This window comes from Mirounga leonina, unplaced genomic scaffold (genome assembly GCF_011800145.1).
Source record: "Mirounga leonina isolate KUSES-001 unplaced genomic scaffold, KU_Mleo_1.0 Mir_173, whole genome shotgun sequence".
In the NCBI taxonomy this organism is placed as follows: domain Eukaryota; kingdom Metazoa; phylum Chordata; class Mammalia; order Carnivora; family Phocidae; genus Mirounga; species Mirounga leonina.
In genome coordinates, this window is record NW_023270447.1 from 91,443,738 (window position 1) to 91,451,929 (window position 8,192).

General features: G+C 51.2%; 1 long non-coding RNA gene across 1 annotated transcript in view; it reads right to left on the bottom strand.

Annotated features, from left to right (window-relative positions):
• Positions 1 to 883: 883 nt before the first annotated feature.
• Positions 884 to 8,192, bottom strand: part of LOC118020353 — a 16,130-nt gene continuing 8,821 nt past the window's right edge. Inside the window, exons 2-3 of the long non-coding RNA XR_004681852.1 lie at positions 7,882 to 7,992; positions 884 to 1,482 (exon numbers count right to left, since the gene is read on the bottom strand). This is a non-coding gene — a long non-coding RNA (uncharacterized LOC118020353). The remainder of the gene's footprint in view (positions 1,483 to 7,881; positions 7,993 to 8,192) is intronic.

Consider the following 8,192-nt stretch of genomic DNA (forward strand, 5'->3'; position numbering starts at 1 on the left):
TTGGGGTTTTGGTTTAGGATTGGCCTTTCCTCCCAATGACGCCCAGTGGGTTCCCTCCTGCGGCCCTGCTCCTCGTGTGCCCAGCTGGGCAGAAGGAAGAGCTCATTCGGCAGCTCTTGGGAAGCCGGACTTGTCAGCCCGGACCACAGCCCTGATGGATGAGACCCAGCCAGCCGTCCATGCGAGCACAGGCGTGAGCGATGGGCTCGGGACAAGGTCACTCTGATGGCACAAATGTGACGGTCACCACTCTGGGGATGACGGCGCACGGGAAATGAGATTCCGGGGAGGGGACTGTGCACCAGAGGCAGCAATAGCGTCTGCGCTTCAGGGGATCATCTGGGGGCTGACACTGTGTCCTAGCTCCTGCTTGCTTTCCCATCAAGATTGGAGGTGACTCCTCCAGCGTCAACACACAGAGTCATTCTAGAAAAGCATTTTGGGAAGAGTCAAATGCAAAATATTGCTCACATTTGAAATGAGCCTTGGCGACCCCGCTCAGCACATCCCAACCCCTGTGCGCTCCCTGTTCCCTGGAGCACCGCACCCTATGCCTCGCTGTGCCATCACCCAGCCCCTCTCTAGATGCACAGCCAGCCTTTCAGACCCCTCCAAGCCAGCCACTCATTGGAAGCCTCCTCCATCATGCTGAAGGAAGCTTTCTGGATCACTCTAACAGCATTCAGAGACCCTAGCTCCTGGGGTGAGCCCGGACCAGCCCACCCTCTCCACCTTTCCCGAAGACCCCGCCCCTTCCTCATTTGAATAGTCTTCTTTGTTAGCGAGGGTTATTTGTTTAAAAGCAAAGAATCTCATCTGATCATCACATGCGGCAATATCTTAGACCTTCATGGCTCTTTGGGGATACAATTTGTGTGTCATTTCGCTTTTTATTGCTTTTTATTGGCTGTGGGACTCTTGAAAAGAAAATGACGACTATTTATCATGCACAGGGGCAATCTGCCAGAGCAGAGTGGATAACTGTCACCCGGAGGGAAAGGCAGCAGGGGGACACTAACGGATGAAAGTAAGTCACCGGGAGAAAGCCGGGAAGGGCAAGGATGTGAGGGCATCTGGGAGTTCTCCCATCCAGGGTGGTAAAGCCTAGCACACGGGACTAGTCAACCATCACACGTCCCTCCAGTTAACAAGCACTCATGGAGGAATCTTAGATGTTCACAAAGGCCTCCCCGATCAGTCCTCCCAGACTGTGTTCAAAGGGAGGCTCCAGAGCCCCCACTGGATGCACCTCAGGACACTGAGTGTCTGTGAAACTGGCCAGACAGCAGCCCTGCTCATGCCGAGCCCATGGGGATGTCAAGAACACAGAGAGGGTGGAGCAGAGACATCTGGTCAACACAGGCTATCGTCATGGGAGAGGTGGTGTGTGTAGAGTCTTGTCCTTGAGTTAGACCATCCACAAGGAGGCCAGAGTCTGGAGAGCAGGTGTAAGCAGGTTTCCAGGCCACACCACAATACACACTGTGGGAAGAAGATGAAGAAGGGAATTTAAATTTTTTTCCTAATTGTGGTAAAATGCACATAACCTACAATATGGCCTCTTAATCATTTTTAAGCATACAGTTCATGTAAGTATGTTCACGGTTGTGCATCTATCCCCACCATCCATCTCCAGAACATCTCCATCCTCCCAAACCGAACCTCTGTCCCCATTAAACACTAACTCCCCACCTGCGCCAGCCCTTGGTGCTCACCCTCTACTTTCATCTCCGTGATTTTGACTACTCTAGATAGAAGAAGGGAAATGTTTTTTAATAAACTTGTCATTTTAGAACAGCTTTAGATTTGCAGAAAAAGTGCAAAAATGGTTCAGAGAACTCCCATATACCCTACACCTGGTTTCTCCAATTATTAGTATCTTACCTTAGTGTGCATTTGTAACAATTAATGAACCCACATCGATGCATTATTATTAACTAAAGCATACACTCTATTTGAATTTCCTTGCCAAACGTCCTTTCTCTGTCTCAGGACCCCATCTGGGACACCACATGGCTTTTAGGCATCATGTTTCCTTAGGCTCCTCTTGGCTGTGACAGTTTCTCAGACCTCCCTTGTTTTTGATGATCCTGATAATTTTTAGGAGTCGTGGTCACGTATTTTGTGGAGCATTCCTCTATAGGATTTGTCTGATGTTTTTCTCACAATTCATTTGGGGTTATGGGTTTTAGAAGGAACACCCCAGAGGCAAAGTTCCCTTCTCATCACATCAAGGGTCCCTACGACCAACATGACTTATCCCTGTTGATGTCAACCTCGATACCTGGCTTAGGAGTATTCATCAGCCTTCTCCACTGTAAAGTTCCTCTTTTGTCCCTGTCTCCACACCATCCTCTTTGGAAGGAAATCACTATGTACAGTCATACTTCAAGGGTGGGAAGTTATGCTCCCCCTTTTTGAGGAAGGATTTTTTTAATCTCCTTTTTCTCTTTATTAGAGTCTATAATTGCAGGAGATTTTCATATCCCATTCATGCCATGTAAACACCAAACTGGACAAAATTTCAAAGCAGAAGAAAGGTCAGTTTAAGATCCAGAATCTTAGAAATTATAAAGCACCCCCAAGAACCAGAACCATTGGATGGGGCCCTGGTGCTGGGACCAGAGCTGACCTCCATTGCTGGGTGCAACTTCCCTATGAGGGCGTCATTCCTGATGCCATGCTCCAGCCATGCATGGATGCTTCAAGGACAGGGTGCCCACCATGGGCTGGGAAAGGGGATTCCACCCCTACCGTACCGTTGGCATCCTACTATATTTGTCTCTTGCACTAAAATCTTGGCTCCCTGGCCAAGTTATGGAGTCCTCAAGGGAAAGGAAAGGGAGAGACAAAGCTCATCCTGCCAATGTCAACAGTACCCTCTCTGTCACCTCACATCTCTTAGATGCCCCAGTAGAGTATCAGCAACAGGTGACTAAGTCCACACACAAATGGCCAATGGTCAGTCACTTGAACTAAGAAGATCTAGCTTATTATAACAAAATTAGGTGATTAAATTTTGAATTTAAGTCACACCAGCTTCCACCATCTTCTAGTCCACCTTCTCCTCAAGCAGGGCTCCCTTCTCCCAAAGAGGATGCCAATGGGGTCCCATATTTCCCCTGCAACAAGAGGCAAGAGGACCCAAGGAACTTTGCCATGATGAAGTAAACTAATAGGCACAAGAAGAAAGCTCACTACCAGTGTTGGGCAGGTGTCTGTTGTGAAGGGATTGTTCCAGTGCAGATTCAGAAGGTGAGGGGAATGAAGAAGAAAGAAGGGATAAACATGGCGGCCCAGGTCCGATGAGTGTCTTCTCCACGCATGGCTGGGCTGAGCACTTTCACAGGTCAGTTACTCAACCCTTCCCCCAACCACGAGGGAGGGGCTCCTACTGGGCCCAGGTCCCTCTAAGCCCCTCTGACTAATGCCTCCTAAACCTCCTCTCCCATGTAAGGCTCATCTTCTCACCATGTCTGCCAGGACTCCACCTTTCTTCATACAGAGAAGGCAGAATCAAGGTGTCACTTGCACAGAGGAACCTGAATAAGCCCAGAGCAGGAAAAGGGGCTGCCCAGTGCTGGCAACACAAGGATGTGCTTGGAGGGTGGCCATCAGGTGGTATCTGCTCTTTCCCTAGACAGACTCATCCGTGATAAAGGTGGACGTATTCTGACTCTATCGTAAGGCTCTGGCCCCCTGGTGGTGTCAGTTTGGGTCCAGCTGGGCCATGGAGGAACCCAAGGTCTAGGTATTGGAATTCAGCATGGAGGTGGCAGTGTAAGGGCTGGTGGGGCTCAGGCAACAGGAATGGCCCCAAGGAAGGTCACAGCCAGGTGTCTTTTTGCATCAGGCTCAAGAGCAGAGACGTGGAAACAATGCCCTGCGTTGAGCGCTCTGTCTACCCAGGGTCAGACGCACCGTCTGGCATGTACCAGCGACGCCTCACCCACCAGGAGTGCCTCTGCTCCATCCACTGTGCCTTCCATCTCGTGGCGTCTAGGTAGCAAGCTGCTAGAGCAGGACGTGGTCAGGAGGTGTTCCCCTTAAATATTTTTTTTCTTCAAAGATATTTATATTTCCTAAGCAAACTCATGTGAGAAGCCCCTCCCTTCCTCCATGAAACCCCCCCAAAAGGTATCTCCTGGGAGAACAAAAACACTCGCATCATTCTCAAAAGATCTTGCCCTATTTGATTAAGTGTCACTGTTATCAGGGAAAACTTGAGGCTTCCTAGAATGTCTGACTGTTGTCATGTACATGAAAAACGTATGTGAGCTGGTTCTACAAGTCCATACAGGTTGTAAGGGCCCAGGCATGATGGCCACGCACCTGAGGGCCAGCTGACACACAGAACACCAGCACCAGCTGGTTGCACCAGCCCTGACGTTCTCCAGACACCTTTGCTGAACCCACCTGCTCCCAGACCCTAGGTGGAAAGGAGTCAAGCTCAATGTGCAAATAAATGCAAGCGAAAGAGGTCCATTGGAAGTTTTGACTTGCCAAAAATCCCTGAATTGAATCCCAGAGTCCTCTAACGGACTGTTCTCCAGTGCAGTAGCCATTGGGCACCTGTGGCTGGTCAAATACTAGAAATTAATGAGAACTAAACAGGACTAGAAAGTGCAGTTCTCAGCTGCGGTGGGCACATTCCCAGGGCTTGTAGCCACATGTGGCTGGTGGCTACGTGTTGGACAGCACAGAAAGTTCCGTCACACAGGCTGTCCCGGAACAGTCCAAGGTGTGCTCTGGAGGTGCTGCGGACTTGGCAGGGGACTCCCGTAAGTCTGCCCAGGGGCAGCACTCCAGGGGCAGTGGCTTTCACCAGTTCCGCAAAGGCATTCATGACCCAAAGAACACCAAGGAAAGTCTAGATCAGGCTATCATACCGTGCGATTGGAGGCAGGCAGGAAGGGGCTTCTTCCCTCACTTGGAGACACCTAGCTGTTCGTCCCCAGTTGCTAATCCAAATTCTGGCATTTTGTGCCATGTTCCCTTGCCCAGGAGAACAAGTCAGCTTTGGAAAAGTCTTGTCTCCTGGTGAAGATACCAGATGCCTGACAGAGGCCCAGGGGACCCAGAGGGGCTGCTCCAGGGGTCCTGCATGAATGATGCTCGTCCCTGCCATATCTGGACCAGAGGGAACAGAGTGTCTTTGGGTCCCACAGCCCTTCCTGGAGAAAGACAGCCCAGGAGTTGGAACACCAGCCCTCCTCCTGCAGGGTGAGCACTGGCCTATTCTCCCCTCCGCTGGGAGAGAGCTCTGGAAGCCGAGGAAGGATTGCTTATTAAGCTCTTGGAGGGCCCTCTGCGTGCAATTCTGCCCAGAGCACATACTGTTGCCAAGCTGAGCTTGAGGTCACGTAAGAGCAGTTGACATTTGGTGTCCTTAACTGGAGAGGGGAGAGGACGAGAAAAGGTGCATTTGGCTAACATTTCGATGCCGGAGCCCTCACGGTAACGGTCCGTGGGAGCGGTCCTCCTTCCTCCATCCCAGTGGCCGGTGGGGCGGGGGCCGGTCCCCAGCGTTCACGCACACTGAGGGCATGGAGGTTGACTGCCAAATACAGAAATGGAAACACACCGGGTCCTTGTTCCAGACCGGGCCGCACAACGCCCGCATCATTGATTCATTTAGTCATCTTGTCGATGGTTGCCAATAACAACCTGCTTCTGTAAAAATAAGACTAAAAAAGGCACATAAGACTTTCCAAAACACTTGCCCAGAACAGTCTAGGCTGCTCGGTCCCCCCCCCCCCGAGAATGTGTTGAGCACCCACCCCCACCAAGGCAGACGTTTGAGGACTTCGTCGCTGGGGGGCAGCCGCTCCAGCCCCGGGCTCGTGTGGGCGCACGGCCAGAGGATCGCCTTCTGGACCTGCCCTCCCTGGGCTAGCATCTTCACTTACAGAGCTTCCTTTTCCCAGAACCAAGTGTCACCTGTAACTGCTGAAGCATTCCGAGATCAGGCCTGGCGCAAACTAATAACTCCACCTGTAATTGAGAGGCTCGTCCCATCTTAACTGAGATGTTCACATTATCAAGCGGTTTGTTTAAATTGTGAACGACAAATAATGGATCACGTTGACTCATTTGCTCTTCACCCGGGGCCTCTCTGCTGGCTATTTTGGGGCCCCAAGGTCTCAGAAGTTATTAATTTAATGCAGCTTACTCCTCAGTGTGTAAGCTGAAAGCCTGGTGTTGTACAACATTTTACATACTTAATAAATGTTGTGATTGATTTCATGTTTTTCAATCAATGTCACAGAACTGGGATTTACAGCATCGGGGAACATTTAGCGCATGAAGAGTTCTGTGGAAAGTTTGTGTTTGAGCAAGGGGCGAGGAGGGGAGAGAAGGCTTTTCCAGACCCCCTCCCCGCAGGGGAAGTGGGAAACGCAGACCAAAACCAAAACCAAAAGCTGTCCACGACCAAAACCAAAGCTGTCCACGACCCTCTTTGGGGGAGGTTTCAGTGGCTGCCATTCACATCTCCTTCTGGTTTTAAAAAGGAAGAAAAGAGAACATTTAGAGCAAAATTCTGACCCACACCAAAAATATCTGTATCAGATCCGTATTCATGACTCAGTTGGTGTGAAAAGAAGGCATCCTTGTTATCACAGCTCAGTCTTATGAGCACAGTAACCAAAATAGGATGTTTGGCAACCAGTCAAGTGTAATCAGTCTCTGCACAGAAATCGAATCAAGGACTGGGGAGTCCGAGCTGCTGAGCTGGCCAAGACGCTCTGCCAGCTTCCTCCGGCCCCAGCATGGCTCCAGGTTTTCAGCATCGGGGAACCTGAGATCTTGCTGGAAGGGGAACAATGGAGAGCCAAAGGGGCCTCCAGACCCTAAGTAAGGAACGCCCTTAGCTCACAGGGACAGTTTTCCCCATAACTGCTTCTGAGTCCCCTCGGGCAGGCGCTGGAGAGACCAGGTCCCATGGAGACCCAGGAGTTGGGTGATTGGCAGGCTACAGCTAAGCTGCTTCTCACCTTGTGCTCCTTACCCTGTGAACCTCATCTGACTTCTGCTTATGCCCCATCCAAATTTCAGCACGGACAGATTTCTTGAATTAACTAGCCAAGAAAGTTGAAGACTCCAAAGAGTATTGAGATGGTCCTGGCACAGGGGGGAGTAACAGATGAATAACAAAACTGATACTAACTACCCCCACCAACTTCCGACTCCCTCCTGGCCTGTACCTGCCACCTGATCCCCTACACTCACCAGCTCTGGGTCCTTGTTGAGGAAGGAAATGAAGGCTTCCCTCTCATGGTCCCTGAACACAGGGGGTGAGCTGTGGCCGAGCAGACTCTAGGGAGCATGGTCCACACTCACCCAGTATGCTCACCCCCAATGGTACCATTCCAGTGTGCCAGGAGACGTGAGCTTATAAATCAGAGCTCCAACTTCGCTTGGGTTTGGGTTGTTTTTAAAAGAAAAAAATCTAGGTGTGGTTTTTGTGCCCGGGCTTCATAGATAAAGTTTCTATGTAAACCATAGCTTATTTAAGGAAATTAAGGAGGCTGGCAGTTTGAGAAGGAGAGAAAACAGAGGACAGTGTGGTGAGACTGGGGGACAGGGAGGTAACAGAGGGGTCCTAGTGTCCAGGAATTAATCCGTGTTTTTATATCTCCTTAAAATTCCCCCTGCAGGCCTCCCCTATCCCTCCTCACGACTTTCCCCACCCGGGTCACATCCACCCAGCACCCACCTGCCTGCACACAGATGACCCCGTTCCTCTTGTTCCAGCACCTGCCAGCCCCTAAGCCCCACGTCCCTTCCCCAAGCTCCGGGCTGGGGCCTCCTGGGGATTGTCACAGCTCTCTGCATACAGGCGCATCCGCCTTGCCACACACTCGGCCCCATCCCACCTACCGAATCAGGAGCCCACCGACACGAGGGGGCAGCTCTGGCCTTCAGTCCTGCCTGGACACCTTGGGCAGGTCATGTGTCCGCAGTGAGACTTTGTTTCTTCATCACCCCCTCCTGGGAGATTCGTGAAGACTGAAATTAGAATTCTGTATCTAAACACTCTTTAGGGGCGCCTGGGAGGCTCAGATGGTTAAGCATCTGCCTTCGGCTCAGGTCATGATCCCAGGGTCCTGGGATTGAGCCCCACATCAGGCTCCTGGCTCAGCGGGAAGCCTGCTTCTCCCTCTGCCCCCCCCCCCCCCCCCCCCCCCCCC